The following is a 16,436-nucleotide window of genomic DNA, read 5'->3' as shown; positions in this document are numbered from 1 at the left end:
AAACCGGATTCCTTATCTCTCTGAACAAAACAGGATTAGAAAGCTGGTAACTGCCTAGAGGCAGTATGTTGGTTGTCATGTCCCTTAGTATCTATTGGATGTATAACACACATTATACTTCTTATCCTCCCAGATAAACATAGCTGGGAGACAAAAAAAATTAGATGAAAAAGGTGTGACATGCTCAGACACAAATGTAGCAATTGGTAGAACATCAATGAAGTGCCAACTATTAACAAAGCACATTCCCTGCTGTCACCGAACCTGAAATAAATCATATGCACGTATATCCTCTTCAAAGCCTTGAACATTAACCCTTAACATTGTGGCGTTCTGTTAAGTGTATCTGTGATGCTGGTGCATGCCATGTTTCTCGCACATATAGGCAAAGTTAATACAAGCCAGTTACTAATGTATTGTGATTGTCCATATTGCCTCCTTTGCTAGCTAGATTAACTTGTCTATCACATTATACACTGCTTGTTTCCATGGTTATGACCACCCTGCAATCCAGCAGCGGCGGACATGCTTGCACACTATAGAAAAAATTGCTGGACATTTACAGGCCTCGTCTACTTCTGTTGTCCCTGCCTACTTGTCTTTCTTCTCCTTCTGTCAGTCTGTCTTCCTACAACATGAGCCTACTTTTAGTTTTTTTTCAGGGCCACTTTAAGTTCCCAGTCCACCCATGATGCTTGAAACCTGTGCCCAAAAAAAAACACATTTCCACATGAGGCCCCATTCCCAGCTGCTTCTGCCTCATTCCCGGGTGCTTTGGGTCAGTCAGTCACTGGCCTCAGTGGTCACGTGCTAGAATGGCACATCACTAGTAAATTCTAGTGACATGCCTTTCTAGCACATGACCGCTGAGGCCATTGATTGGCTGCAGTGTTTACGGGATCAAGTTGGCTGTGATCTGGTGGGGTCCTGAAGTGGTTGGCAAGCGGGCCATAGAGCAGGCACAACAGAACTGCAGACAGGCGAGTTTTTTTATTTATTTATTGGGAACAGGTCAAGGATTGGGTTGGTCATCTCCTAGGCAAGAAAACACCTTATAAACTAAGTGTCCCTTGAACACTAGTTTTTTTATTAATATGGATGTATTCAGTATTTTTATTATATTTTAATAGTGCTCAAAACTTCGTTTTTTAGATGCAGAGCTTTGATTTCCCTACAAGATTTAAATAGGATTTGCTAGGAGTAACTTGCTGACAGCCTATCTAAAGGTAATCGGTATCTGATTGGTGGGGGTCCGTATCCCGACACCCCCACTATTCAGATGTTTGAAGAGGCTGCAGCACTCTGGTGAGTGCTAAGGCCTCTTTCTAAGCCAGTGACATCTTGTTCTTCAGTCACATGGCACAGCGCCATTCCTTTCAAGTAAATTGCCTGAGCTGCTATGCAATGAATGATGCAGTACTTGGTATGCTGTGAATAGGCCACTTCAAATGGATCGGTGGAAATGCGGGGTGTCAGAACCCCACTGATCAGATATTGATGAACTATTCTGACAGGTCATCAGTATTTTACTCCCAAAGAACCTCTTTAAAAATAACGTAGCCACCACTAGAGTCTATTGCTAATTGTTATACAATCAACCTAATAACAGCACAGTATGCAGTAAGCTCCATTGCTCCCCCTAATGGTGGCTGCAGTTACCGGTATATTATGTTTTTAATTTGAGTCCTATATGAGAATTGACACTTTGACCACTATAAAAATATATTTGAAAATTTATAGGCTATGTAAACCTTTGGAGTCATTGTGAGCTAAAAATAATTTTCCCAATTGGTCTTTATAAAAAAAATAAAAATATGGAGCCCTTTTTTCTGTACATGGCAGAGATGCTCTAGAAGCAGCCTCTGTATTTTCTCTCTTTTCCCTGAGTTGGGGAGCTGATGGGCTACTTATTCCTGCTCTCTAACATTATAAACACTCATTATAGCTCAGTTCTTATCTTACTTAAAGGGAACCTGTCATCAGCTTTTGCTGCCCATACTAAAGGCAGAATAAAGTAGAGACAGGGGAGTTTATTTCAGCGGTCTGTTATTTATAAGTTAAAGGGAACCTGTCACCGGGACATGGGTTGCTAGATGGCCGCTAGCCCATCCGCAATACCCAGTCCCCATAGCCTTGTGTGCTTTTATTGTGTAAAAAAAAAAACGATTTGATACATGTGCAAATAACATACAAATTAGCCTGAGATGAGTCCTGTCCCTGAGGGAGTCAGGTTAATTTGCATATGTATCAAATCGTTTTTTGACACAATAAAAGCACACAGAGCTATGGGGACTGGGTATTGTGGATGTGCTAGCAGCCATCTAGCAACCCATGTCCTCAGCTCTATACACAAAATCCCAGTGACAGGTTCCCTTTAAAAGTAAGTGTTTGCTGAGAACCAACATCATAATTATTGCAGACTTTGTCTGGAAAACAGTCCCGGCCAGCCTGAGAAGAGTCATAGTTATTATAAATTCCTGCTCTCCTGCCCACCTTCTGACCATTCACAGTCTTCTACCTAGTTTGCTCCCTTTCTCTCTAGGAGAGAACTGCCAACAATCAGCAGATGGACGGGGAGAGCAGGAGATTATGGATAACCATGACACTTCTCAGGTAGATTGGACTCGTTTCAAGGCCCGGGCTGCAATGATTATGATGCTGGTTCTCAGCAACCACTGACTTTTAGCGCATGAGTGACACACCACTGAAATCAGAATTTCTGTGACTATTTTATGCTGCCCTCAGTGAGATCAGCATAAAGTTGATGGCAAGTTTAAATAAGTGTTTATGCCTTCTTAGTAGTTTAGAGATAAGGGTTATTAGATGACCAAGTGAAAGTAGCAGTCACACAACTAGAAAAAACAACCCAATAAAAAATATGATTTTTAGCCAAAAATTTGTAAAATGCAATCATAAACAAAAATTGCCTCTGAAGGTGTACCTAGCCTTTAATAGAATTTTAGGTGTAAAAAATGCATGATTTGCTCTAGTACCCACAGATGTTATGGGCAATATTTACTTATCCATGAACATATGAGAGGCTATTTTATTTACATGGATTGAGGAAGATAAAAAGCTGCCTAGCATCTCAGGAAAAAAATAAAACTTAGATAATTTTAAATCACTGAGAAGCTACATATATCCTAGGGTTGTTTTGATACCAAAATTTTGAGTCTGTTTCGATACCATAAAAAAGTATTGTGATACTCGATACCATGCAAAAAAAATTTAAACACTGAAAAAAGCTGCGTGCATTCCGCATTTTATGGAACGTCCGGCCCATAATAGAACAGTCCGATCCTATTTTTTTGGAGGGGGGGGGGACAAGGTGACAAAAAAAATGGCAAATCGTGCATTTTTAAAAAAAATATTCTGTTACGGCGCTCGCCGCATAGGACATTTTTAAAAATATTTTAATAGTTTGGACTTTTCTGACGTGGCGATATGTAATATGTTTATTTATTGTTTAGATATTCTATATGTAAAATATGGAAAGGGGGTGATTTATACTTAGGGGCTAGATTTATACTTAGGGGCTAGAACCTGGGATCTTTTAATCCCTTGTCCTATTCACCCTAATAGAGCTCTATCAGGGTAAATAGGACTTCACTCCCTGCTGCCCTGTGCTCTTTACACACAGCAGCAGAGAGCTGACTATGGCAGCCAGGGTTTCAGTAGCGTCTTGGCTGCCATGGTAACCGATCGGAGCCCCACTGTTGGGGCTCCGATCGAAACTGCCACCAAGTATTATGATATGTACAGCGGTGCACGGGGACCTCACTGCACTTAATCCCTGGGCGCTGCTCCGTTCTCCTGCTATGTCCTCCGGTATCTTTGGGGACTTGGTTATACTGGGCGGAGACTGCTCTTGTTTTCCTGGGCGTCTCCTTCTCCCAGCCTGTAGCACTGGCCAATCGCAGTGCAGAGCTCACAGCCTGGGAGGTTTTTTACTCCCAGGCTGTGAGCTCTGCGCTGCGATTGGCCAGCGCTACAGCCTAGGAGGAGGTTATCGAAAATTCGATACCCAAAACAACCCTAACATATCCCTGCGATTTCTGAGATAAATGTAGAGGAGAAACAGACTAAAGGGAGCCTGTCATTAACCTTATGCTGACCTTACTGAGGGCAGTATAAAATAGTGACAGAAATTCTGATTTCAGCGATGTGTCACTCATGAGCGAAAAGTCAGTGGTTGCTGAGAACCAGCATCATAATCATTGCAGCCCGGGCCTTGAAACGAGTCCAATCTACCTGAGAAGAGTCATGGTTATCCATAATCTCCTGCTCTCCCCGTCCATCTGCTGATTGTTGGCAGTTCTAGAGAGAAAGGGAGAAAACTAGGTAGAAGACTGTGAATGATCAGAAGGTGGGCAGGAGAGCAGGAATTTATAATAACTATGACTCTTCTCAGGTGGCCGGGACTGTTTTCAAGGCCTAGTCTGCAATGGGTCTCGGCAACCACTTACTTTTAACTATTAAATGACAGACCGCTGAAATCATCTCACCTGTCTCCACTTTATACTGCCGTTAGTATGTGCAGCACAAAGTTGATGACAGGTTCCCTTAATATACTTGTACTGGATCATCCTTGTGGAGAGGGTATAGATTTGTGTGATTGTGCCCACCATCTTTGTATGAAGACCATGTAAACAAGGACATCTATCCTTTGCAGTTTTTGTCCCAAAAGTCATCTTAATTATTGTAGGGTGCTAATCTTTGCTTGATTTACCGGATATGATTGTCTGTCTATAGCTGGTATTATGTTGTATAATGATTTGACATCTTATTTTCTATTTTCAAAATATAAAGATCCCTTTATACAAATTGACTATTAAAACAACCGACAAAGAATCGATATTGGGGCTTATGCAGATGAGCGTGTGTGCTGTAGTACCCAAATAGTGGTCCGCAATGCACGGGCTGTGTACACGCCGTTTGCGGATGCAGACCCATTGACTTGAATGTGTCCACAATTTACAGTCTGCACCACAAAAAAATAGAACATGTTCTATTTTTTGCAGTGCGAAGGCATGGCGTGAAATCCCACAGAAGCGCTTTGTAGTGTTTCTGTGGACTTCCGATATGTGCCTCCTCTCCCCATCTTGCGGATTCCGTACCCATTTAAGTCAGTACTGTCTGCAATACAGGCACTGAGCAAGTAAGCTCATGTGCGTGAGCTCTTACAGCAAGACTCATTTTTTGGTTCATTTCCATCAATCCTTATTGTTGGTGTGGAGTCATTGTTTGCGTAAGAGTCATGTGGCAGACACAGAGGCCTGTTGTAAATCTTTCTGTGAGCAACGTGTACATTTAGAGATTGTGCCGATGACGAAGGGTGAACAGTAGTTTAACAGACTAGCTGAAGGATTAGTAGAATGAATGGTGTCGGTGAAATGACTGGAGGAGTTTGTGAATACAACACTCAGCAGTAGATTTATCAAAACTGGTGTAAAGGAAAACTGCCTTAAGTGCCCAATTTCACATTGCACGGTCATGTAAAAATTGCAGGTTTTCCACATACATGGCATTTCAGTGCCCAATTTGTTGTGCCGAGCAGGTGCCATCTGAGACTCTTACCATACTGCTTGATAGGTGGGTTCTACTGGGTACAGAAATTCAATTTTGGAAACTACACCCCTTATTTTAAGCGGTGGAGTAAACATTTTGATACCACTGGTGTTTTGCAGGAATTAATTATAATGAGCAGGGGGCGTGCAAGTTTTTTTTCCATATATGGCATTTCAGTGCCCAGCTCGTGCCATCTTAGTCACACCACACCCTTAGATTGTTAGGTGGGTCCTACCGTGTATTGAAAAGCCACTTTTGCAGTAGAGATTTTGATGGATTGGCTATTGAAATACAATACATAGTGTATTGTAATGCATTGTGACTGTCAGGAGGATTACATTGACAGTTCCCTATGAGACCCAACTTGGGGGCTGGGCCTTATGGGCTTCCATAACTGTTGGGCCCCGAGGCCTGTGTAAGGCCTAAGGCTGCCTTAGCAGCCATCAACGCCCCACAATTGCATTGTGGAGAGCCCGTCCCTCAGTAAGCAGCACCCAAGTTTACACCGATGCTGGTGGTTATAGCAGGGGCCTGACGGTCGGTAAGAGCTGGACCCCTGCTGCTGATTGGGCAAATACAGCTGCCGTGCCAGCCCAATCAGAGCGATGGTCAGCAAGTCACTTTGGGCAGCATTGTACATGGGGTTAAAGGCTTTCTGCTTGCTTCCTTTCACTGCTCTGTCTCATGCTCTATTGATCTAGTCCTCCCTATGGGAGGGTGAAACAGCCCCACCTAACAACATTTTCTAATTGCCTGTTAACCCTTTCACTACTATCACCGTACATGTACGGTGCTGGAGCTATGGGTAAACATGGCGCCCACCATGGACTTCGGGTCTCCACTGTTTCAAACAGCAGTGACTTGCGGCTAATGAGCACAACCGGCAATAATGCCGATCGCAGTCATTAAAGCCTTTAGATGCCTTGACCAATACGGCAAATGCCATAACGAAAACAAGGGTCAAAATGGCTGATTCACTATTTTTTCATTGCTTCTCGTGGCCTTCATTACTTCTCTTACTGATTAAAAAAAAGTCAAACACACTCCAAAATGGTTTCAATTAGGGATGTCCCGATACCATTTTTTGAGTACGAGTACCGATACTTTTATTTAAGTACTCGCCGATACCAATTTTAACAATAAAATACACACACATATATTTTGTGACCACTGACCAACCAAAAGGCCCAATGTGATGTTATACTGTATGGGGGCAGCCACAAGGAGACGTTATACTGTATGGGGGCAGCCACAAGGAGATGTTATACTGTATGGGGGCAGCCACAAGGAGATGTTATACTGTATGGGGGCAGCCACAAGGAGACGTTATACTGTATGGGGGCAGCCACAAGGAAACGTTATACTGTATGGGGGCCACAAGGAGATATTATACTGTATGGGGGCAGCCACAAGGAGACGTTATACTGTATGGGGGCAGCCACACGGAAACGTTATACTGTATGGGGGCCACAAGGAAACGTTATACTGTATGGGGGCAGCCACAAGGAGACGTTATACTGTATGGGGGCCACAAGGAGACATACTGTAAGGAGTCAGGACAACAATTTTTGAAGCCCCTCCCTCCTCAGTATAATAAGCTTGTGGCCATCATACAGTAATGTATATTTCTTCTTGCCCTAATGCCTGCTTTTAGAGATCAATGTGCAGCTTGCAGGCAGGAAGGGAAGGACCAGGGCCATAGAAGACAGACACAATACCTTTATTTCTTTCTGTCTGTGACCACTTGGGCTGGTTATAATCTTCTAACTAAGCTTTATACACTTACTAGGGTTGGTTCCTATAACTTTTAAAACTACTAGCAGGCGAACTCTGTTTTAGGTGTCTGGACTCTGGAGAGGCTTTTCCCGCGGCTGGCTTGCTCTTGTGCTCCGATTCGGAGATCAGATGTCTGTGGGTGGAGTCATTGGGAACACGGGGGGAGGAGCCGGGGACGGTGGCGGCCGCTGCGGTAAGTGTGAATCAGAGCAGCCGCGGGAAAAGTCTCTTTCCAGACAACCTCCTAACACCACATGCAGAACTGGTCACGTGGGATGGCTGTAGACGGAGTCTTAAACATGCGAGGAGCCGGGGACAGCGGAGGCCGCTGGTAATCAGGGTGAGGGGCGGAGACTGGGAGCAAGAAGACACATTTTTTGCTCTGCGAGATGCAGGGGCAGGCCGCGGACGGACACAGACACATTTAGAAGCGGCGCACAGGTATCGGCAGTGGTATCGGGGACATTTGCACGAGTACAAGTACTTGTGCAAATGTCCGGTATCGGTCCCGATACCAATACTGTTATCGGTATCGGGACATCCCTAGTATCAATAAAAACTAGAGATCTTCCTGCAAAAAAAGCAGAAGAGGTTAGCTATTTTTAACAGATATATTGGCAATTGTTATTTAGTTACATATGCCCCAAGAGGAAGCGTGAAGCGAAACGATCGTCGGGCGGCTGCTCCAGACCTGGGTCAGTAATGAATTGATATTGCTGTATTATATGCATGAGGTGGCACACAGGCTCACATAGCCATACTGGCTATTTTGTTCTGCTACATATGCTCTGTGTGCATTTTATATGAGCCTCACTCAACTGGAATTGCTATAGCTGTAGGTGGGGGGATACTAGTCCCTGTGGTGGGTCTGAAGCTCTCTGTTTTTATATATATATGTTTGTAACACTTTGGTTCTACCAGAACTACTGTCTTCCTGTATGTGTTTTATGATATACCTTGATGGATGTCTAATAAAGAAATTATTGATGATAATAGTTTTTTGCGTGGGAGCTTTTTCTAAGCAATTTGTAGGTGGTATACGAATAACTCCATGCGAGATATTTATGATAGAAACTTTTTTGGTGTTTTATATGCCAATCAATATTGCTGCACTTCCTGAAATTTTGGGCAGGAATCCTCTTTATCAAATCATTATTGCAGTTTTATTTAGATGAAAATTGCCATGTAGGCTATTGGGGTCATTTATGAATAGGCATACGCCACTTTTTGAGGATTTGAGGCTTACACCAGTTCTTAAAAAAGGAAATAAGGGCCCCCCCCTTTTTCCTGCCGGACGGGACAACAGGGCTGGCCGGCATGCCCGTCTCATTTATCATCTTCTATGTTTTTGAAGTAGAAAATTGTCTAAATCAGTCATGGTCCATATCGGAACCAATGACAAAGTTAGAGGTAGGTGGAACGTCCTTAAAAATGATATTAGGAATTTAGGTCACAAGCTTAGGGCAAGGACCTCAAAAGTAGTGTTTTCTGAAATACTACCTGTACCACGAGCCACACAAGAAAGGCAGCGGGAGATTAATTAGGGAGGTTAACAAGTGGCTCAAGAACTGGTGTAGGAAGGAGGGGTTTCAGTTCCTGGAGAACTGGGCCGACTTCTCTGTTGGCCACAGGCTCTATAGTAGGGATGTGCTGCACCTCAATGGGGAAGAGGCAGCTGTTTTGGGGGAGAACATGGCTGGAAGGTTGGAAAAGTGTTGAAACTAGGGACTGGGGGAGGGTAATTACATTATAGGAGGGGATGATAGTGCAGATAGAGAACTGGGACGAGGTAATGGAACTGGGGGAGGTGCGGAAGAAGGGGCTAGAACAGTTCAGAAGGAAAGGTGTAGGGTAAAAAATATACATAAACCTATTATTTTATGTATACTAATGCCAGAAGCCTGACTAATAAAACTGGGGAACTGGAATTAGTGATGTGTGAGGAGTACTATGACATAGTGGGAATAACTGAGACATGGCTGGATGATAGATATGACTGGGCGGTTAATGTACAGGGTTACAATGTGTTTAGAAAGGATGGCCAGAACCAGAGAGGGGAGGGGTCTGCCTTTATGTAAAGTCCTGTCTAAAGCCCACACTCCGGGAAGTTACAAGTGAGGGACATGAACATGTGGAGTCACTGTGGGTAGAAATAGATGGAGGCAAAAACAATAAAATACTAATATGAGTTTATTATAAACCACCTAATATACCAGAGTCTACAAAAAATCTACTTATAAACAAAATAGACGAAGCAGCAAATCATAATGAGGTAATTATTATCGGGGACTTCAACTACCCAGATATACACTGGGAAACTGAAACCTGTACATCTCATAAAGGAAACAGGTTCTTGGCAATAACCAAAGACAATTACCTTTGCCAACTGGTTCAGGACCCGACTAGAGGGACAGCCATACTGGACTTAGTATTAACCAATAGACCTGACAGAACAGCAGACATGAAGGTTAGTTGTTATTCAAAATAGTGTTTCTTCAGGGAGGAACAAAAATGCCAAACAAAGCTAAATTTAGCCAAATAAGAGAGGCCATGGGCCTAACTAACTGAGACAGAGTCCTCAAAAATAAAAATACAGCCACAAAATGGAATCTTTTTTAAAAGCTTCCTAACATCTAATGGTGAGGGGTACATACTTTATGGGAATAAAAGGTTAAGAAACAAGAAAAAAACAATGTGGATAAATATAAATGTAAAAGAAAGCATTTAAATCACTAAAACAGGAGGGTAGCGAGGAAGCACTGAAACATTATAAGGAACAAAATAGAATATGTAAAAGACAAATAAAAGCAGCCAAACTGGAGACAGAGATATTAGTTGTCAAAGAGAGTAAAACTAAGCTTAAAATGTTCTTCAATTATATAAATTGTAAAAAGTATAAATCTGAAGGACTCTATACTGACAGAGAGTGTTCCACAGGATTGGCGCATAGCAAATGTGGTGCCAATATTCAAAATGGGTCCAGAAACAGAGCCCGGAGACTATAGGTTGATAAGTTTAAAATCTGTCGTGGGTAAACAGTTTGAAGAGATATTATCTTGAAGTACCGCAATGAATATAACGCCATATCAGCATGGCTTTTAAGGGTGTTAGGTACCGATGCAAGGGTATTAAGACCGGCGTCTAAAGTGCCAGTCTTTATAAATTACCCCATATGTTTTGTTTTTCTTGGCACAAAACCTAAGATGTCAGACCTCACAAGGCACAATTTAACACACCCCAATAGACCCCATCATCCTTGAGCAGACCACATCAGCTGTAGACCTCATGAGGCCCACCTCATATATGGGACCTTTAGCACTAACATACTGCCACAGCAGATCCATCATTTGATCGATTGCACTATTTGCCAAGTCAAAGGCTGCCTATATACATTAGATATCTATCTGCTAAATGGTCGTTCAGCTGACTGCTATATCTCTTGGCCCCTGCAGCTGTTGCATGTGTTCTAAATGGGAATTAAGTCTGTTTACACTGCCCAAATATTTTTGGGAGCGTTCACATGAACATTCCTTAGCGAACATATGGCAGTGTAATATTGCTGCTGATGAACTAGCAAATGCTCGATCATCGGGCGATCCAATTCTTTTGATATGTAAAAAAAAAATATAGTTTGCAAGCAGCAGATCATGGTGTCTAATAACAATCTGCCGCTGGCAAACCACTATACAGCATGGGGACAAGCAATGACATAGCAGTCATTCCTCCCCATGCTGTGGAGGAGATCACTGTACTGTATGTAATAGCAGCAGTTTCCTCCACCAGCGACCAGGTTATTGCTGGGAGGGACCGCTTCGGGCTGTGTAATACAGCCTTAAGCTTCTCCCAGACGCCTCTGGAGGCAGCTTATCGCACGAAGAACAGAAGTGCTCCAATCCTCATCTTCCCCAGCATATACAGTACAGACCAAAAGTTTGGACACACCTTCTCATTCAAAGAGTTTTCTTTATTTTCATGACTATGAAAATTGTAGATTCACACTGAAGGCATCAAAACGATGAATTAACACATGTGGAATTATATACATAACAAAAAAGTGTGAAACAACTGAAAATATGTCATATTCTAGGTTCTTCAAAGTAGCCATCTTTTGTTTTGATTACTGCTTTGCACACTCTTGGCATTCTCTTGATGAGCTTCAAGTGGTAGTCACCTGAAATGGTCTTCCAACAGTCTTGAAGGAGTTCCCAGAGATGCTTAGCACTTGTTGGCCCTTTTGCGTTCACTCTGCGGTCCAGCTCACCCCAAACCATCTCGATTGGGTTCAGGTCCGGTGACTGTGGAGGCCAGGTCATCTGGCGCAGCACCCCATCACTTTCCTTCATGGTCAAATAGCCCTTACACAGCCTGGAGGTGTGTTTGGGGTCATTGTCCTGTTGAAAAATTAAAGATGGTCCAACTAAACGCAAACCGGATGGAATAGCATGCCCCTGCAAGATGCTGTGGTAGCCATGCTGGTTCAGTATGCCTTCAATTTTGAATAAATCCCCAACAGTGTCACCAGCAAAGCACCCCCACACCATCACACCTCCTCCTCCATGCTTCACGGTGGGAACCAGGCATGTAGAGTCCATCCGTTCACCTTTTCTGCGTCACACAAAGACACAGTGGTTGGAACCAAAGATCTCAAATTTGGACTCATCAGACCAAAGCACAGATTTCCACTGGTCTAATGTCCATTCCTTGTGTTCTTTAGCTCAAACAAGTCTCTTCTGCTTGTTGCCTGTCCTTAGCAGTGGCTTCCTAGCAGATATTCTACCATGAAGGCCTGATTCACACAGTCTCCTCTTAACAGTTGTTCTAGAGATGTGTCTGCTGCTAGATCTCTGTGTGGCATTGACCTGGTCTCTAATCTGAGCTGCTGTTAACCTGCGATTTCTGAGGCTGGTGACTTATCCTCCGCAGCAGAGGTGACTCTTGGTCTTCCTTTCCTGGGGTGGTCCGCATGTGAGCCAGTTTCTTTGTAGCGCTTGATGTTTTTTGTGACTGCACTTGCTGACACTTTCAAAGTTTTCACAATTTTTTCGAAATGAATGACCTTCATTTCTTAAAGTAATGATGGGCACTCGATTTTCTTTGCTTAGCTGCTTTTTTCTTGCCATAATACAAATTCTAACAGTCTATTCAGTAGGACTATCAGCTGTGTATCCACCTGACTTCTCCACAACGCAACTGATGGTCCCAACCCCATTTATAAGGCAAGAAATCCCACTTATTAAACCTGACAGGGCACACCTGTGAAGTGAAAACCATTTCAGGTGACTACCTCTTGAAGCTCATCAAGAGAATGCCAAGAGTGTGCAAAGCAGTAATCAAAGCAAAAGGTGGCTACTTTGAAGAACCTAGAATATGACATATTTTCAGTTGTTTCACACTTTTTTGTTATGTATATAATTCCACATGTGTTAATTCATAGTTTTGATGCCTTCAGTGTGAATCTACAATTTTCATAGTCATGAAAATAAAGAAAACTCTTTGAATGAGAAGGTGTGTCCAAACTTTTGGTCTGTACTGTACATCAATATACTTCTAATGTGTATGACCAGCTTTAAAGTATGGATTAGGCAATGAGGTGCCTGTAGCAAGGGAAAAATAATTCGAGAGAAGTAGCGGACAGCACTCTCTGCTGCACAACCTCTACTTAACAGAGTAGCCTTCAAGTAGAACAAAAGCCTTTTCTTGCATGAGGTGTCCATTTTTTCCAGCAGTCTCCCAGGCAATTTGGGAGAGCAGGCTGCCACTGAATATGCCATTGTTTGAGAGGAGCTATTCTTTAAGGGTTTATCCAGTATTGAAGACCTGCTGTTAGAAGAGGCACTCTTCCTAGGTCATGTGGTGACACTGTACATTTGTCACATGGCCTAGTTGCAGCTCAGCCTTAAAGGGGTTCTGTACTTTCATTTAACTGATGATCTATCCTCTGGATAGATTATCAACTTTCTGATCGGTGGGGGATCGACACCCGGGACCCACCGATCAGAAGCTAATGATCTATCCAGAGGATAGATCATCAGTTAAATGAAAGTGCAGAACCCCTTTAATGGAGCTGGTGGACATTTCTTCTGCATCCCGCAGCGCCGGACACGAAGAATTCTGGCAGGCTGTTCTCTGCAAGAATTTCCCCTCCCAGAATTTAAACTGGAGATGTGAAAGTAGCCTTGGTTGAACCATGTAGCGGTAGTGGGCCTTTATGTTTAGTTATTAGCTAACCGGTAGCCTTTTCTTATCTAAGGGGACTTTCACACTAGTGTTTTTGCTGGATCCGGCAGGGTCCAGCAAAAACGCTTCAGTTACTGATAAGGCTACTTTCACACCTGCGTTAGGTGCGGATCCGTCTGGTATCTGCACAGACGGATCCGCACCTATAATACAAACGATTGTATCTGTTCAGAATGGATACGTTTGCATTATAAAGAACAAAGTCAAAACAGATCCATCCTGACTTACATTGAAAGTCAGTGGGGGACAGATCCGTGTTCAATTGCACCATATTGTGTCAGTGAAAACGGATCCGCCCCCATTGACTTTCATTGTAAGTCAGGACGGATCCGTTTGGCTCTGCATCGCCAGGCGGACACCAAAATGCTGCAAGCAGAGTTTTGGTGTCTGCACCAAGAGCGGAATGGAGGCGGAACGGAGCCAAACTGATGCATTCTGAACTGATCAGTTTTGAACCGTTTGTGAGATCCCTGAAACTGATCTCACAAACAGAATTCAGAACACCAGTGTGAAAGTAGCCTAATACAACCATCTGCATCTGTTATAAACTGATCCGGTTGTATTATCTTTTACATACCCAAGATGGATCTGTCATTAACTCCATTGAAAGTCAATGGGGTACGGATCGGTTTTCTATTCTGGCAGAGAAAACTGATCCGTCACTATTGACTTGCATTGGCGGTCATGACTGATCCTTCTTGATCAGTTTCCCAGGACGGAAAGATAAATACAACAAGTTGCGGTTTGCTCTCAGGTCTGGGAACGGAACTAAACGGAACAGAACGCATTTTGGAGCACTACGTTCTGTTCACTTCAGTTTTGTCCCTATTGACAATGAATGGCGTTTTTCCGGTATTGAGCCCCTATGATGGAACTCAATACCGGAAAACTTAAAAGCTAGTGTGAAAGTACCCTAAAGTTTGTTTCACATCTGCGTGTAACTGATCTCATCTGCAGAGGAACAGCCTGCCGGATAATGCCGTTCACCGCCGGGCCCCATTGACTATAATGGGATCAGTCTGGGTTTCGGTATGAGTGCCAAGTTCCAGCCAGACAAGTCTGGTGCACGCAGTTAAACGCAGATGTGAAACTGGCCTTAGGCCTTTTCCCTCTATGGGTCACAAGTTGCAAGAAGCCAAAACAGACATTTTGTGTTACTGTTTTACCTGCTAGAAATATATCTCTGAGAAACTGAGAGGATCTGCCCCCACACATGTTACTGTGAACTAGTCCTTGGTGTTACTTTCTGTTGCTTGTTTTGTCAGCAGCTGTGCATTGTGTGGTGACATTATTCGCTGTTACAGGCAGGTAGTGGTTAACCCATATGTATTACTTTTGCTGCATTATGCTTCCTCAGCTGTATCCCTAGCCCTACTTTGTGTTCAGGTGCCTAACAGTGAAATTGACCAAAGCTCAGGTGAGCCTGAACCCACAACCTACACACATGCTTGTATGGATTTATTGAGACTTGTTCCATAAATGTTCTCACTGCCCCTCCTCTGTGGCACGTCCATGACCGCCCAGCAAAGAAGCAAGCACACGCTGCTGTCCTTTACGGATGTCATAGCCAGCCCAGCCACAGCAGGTTACTCTGCTTTTGAAGTCAAATTGTTGGCAATTCATAATGTTTTGGAAGTATAACGCATCAATTATTTTCTGATTATGATAGTCTGGAGCTGAATTGGTTCAGAGATGAAATATCCCAGCACTCCTTGCTGGCTATATGTCTTTTATGACATATGCAGACATTTTATGTAGGAGAAACTAAAATATGGCATCAATAAACTTCTGGGTATTGTGTATATACAAAATTGTGTTCAAGGATATATATATATATATATATATATATATATATAAAAAGGAGGAATAGAGGCTCACCCAGCTGAAGCAATGGATTGGTGCTCTAGTCACGTGTTGACCCACCCAGTCAAGAGAAGAATCAAAAATTGATTATAGAGTAAAGTGACTGGCACTCGACCTTTGACACCATGAGGAGGGAGGAGTCAGGCCAGGAGGGCGGGCGGCGCGTCACTCACTACGTCATGCACCTGCGCGTGACGTAGTGAGTGACGCGCCTCCCGGCTTGCCTCCTCCCTCCTCTCTGCTACGGAATTTAGTTGTAAGTAATACAGCTGGATTACACATGATTATTATATTTTAACAATGCCTACAGGTTAGATAAGATTATACAACAGTGAGCGGGGCCGGTGCATTAGAATACAAGGACTGCCCTGGTCCCCGCTGTTTTTCCTAATCCAGATGTCGGCCCCCACCCCCTGTATTGGGGGTCATTCACACTGCAGGGACACTGTTATGGGGGGGGTCTGTGGATGGCACATAGCATAAGATTCTATATATGTGTCATCCATAGATCCCCCCCATAACAGTACCGTCCAGAGATCCCCCATAACAGTGCCTTCCACTGATCCCCCATAACAGTGCCTTCCACTGATCCCTCATAACAGTGCCTTCCACTGATCCCCCATAACAGTGCCTTCCACAGATCCCCTCCATAACAGTGCCATCCACAGATCCCCCCCATAACAGTGCCATCCACAGATCCCCCCCATAACAGTGCCATCCACAGATCCCCCCATAACAGTGCCATCCACAGATCCCCCCCATAACAGTGCCATCCACAGATCCCCCCATAACAGTGCCATCCACAGATCCCCCATAATTAACAGTGCCATCCACAGATCCCCCCCATAACAGTGCCATCCACAGATCCCCCCATAACAGTGCCATCCACAGATCTCCTCCATAACAGTGCCATCCACAGATTCCCTCCATAACAGTGCCATCCACAGATCCCCTCCATAACAGTGCCCTCCACAGATCCCCTCCATAACAGT

At 43.6% G+C, this 16,436-nt stretch overlaps 1 protein-coding gene across 9 annotated transcripts in view; it reads left to right on the top strand.

The window, feature by feature from the left end:
• TCF7 (transcription factor 7) overlaps positions 1 to 16,436 on the top strand; it is a 165,912-nt gene that overhangs the window by 90,747 nt on the left and 58,729 nt on the right. The gene's annotated exons all lie outside the window — the stretch shown is intronic.

Source organism: Bufo gargarizans, chromosome 2, assembly GCF_014858855.1.
Source record: "Bufo gargarizans isolate SCDJY-AF-19 chromosome 2, ASM1485885v1, whole genome shotgun sequence".
NCBI lineage: Eukaryota > Metazoa > Chordata > Amphibia > Anura > Bufonidae > Bufo > Bufo gargarizans.
The sequence above is the reverse complement of the archived record's forward strand: the minus strand, read 5'-3'. Positions and strand labels throughout refer to the sequence as shown.